We start from the raw sequence: 254 nt of genomic DNA, 5'->3' as shown, positions 1-254 counted from the left end.
AAAAACTAGCCTAGAGCGCCATCTGCTGTTAAAAACTAAGCTCAGAATCGATTCCAGAGAGAATCACGATGCATTCCGAAAATCTCAGAATCGATTCACGAATCGCGATGCATCGATTTATTGTCCCAGCCCTAATGCATATAGTAGAAACCAAGCTGGAAATACAGCACGCTCAGACGTCACATTAACATATATGTGACCCTGGAGCACAAAAGCAGTGTTAAGTCGCTGGGGTATATTTGTAGCAATAGCCA

General features: G+C 42.9%; 1 protein-coding gene across 1 annotated transcript in view; it reads right to left on the bottom strand.

The window, feature by feature from the left end:
* Positions 1-254, bottom strand: part of LOC107700988 (eukaryotic initiation factor 4A-III-like) — an 11,769-nt gene that overhangs the window by 8,354 nt on the left and 3,161 nt on the right. The window lies entirely within an intron of this gene.

This window comes from Sinocyclocheilus anshuiensis, unplaced genomic scaffold (assembly GCF_001515605.1).
Source record: "Sinocyclocheilus anshuiensis isolate Anshui unplaced genomic scaffold, SAMN03320099.WGS_v1.1 scaffold21, whole genome shotgun sequence".
Classification (NCBI taxonomy): Eukaryota; Metazoa; Chordata; class Actinopteri; order Cypriniformes; family Cyprinidae; genus Sinocyclocheilus; species Sinocyclocheilus anshuiensis.
This window is presented reverse-complemented; position numbering and strand designations above follow the sequence as displayed.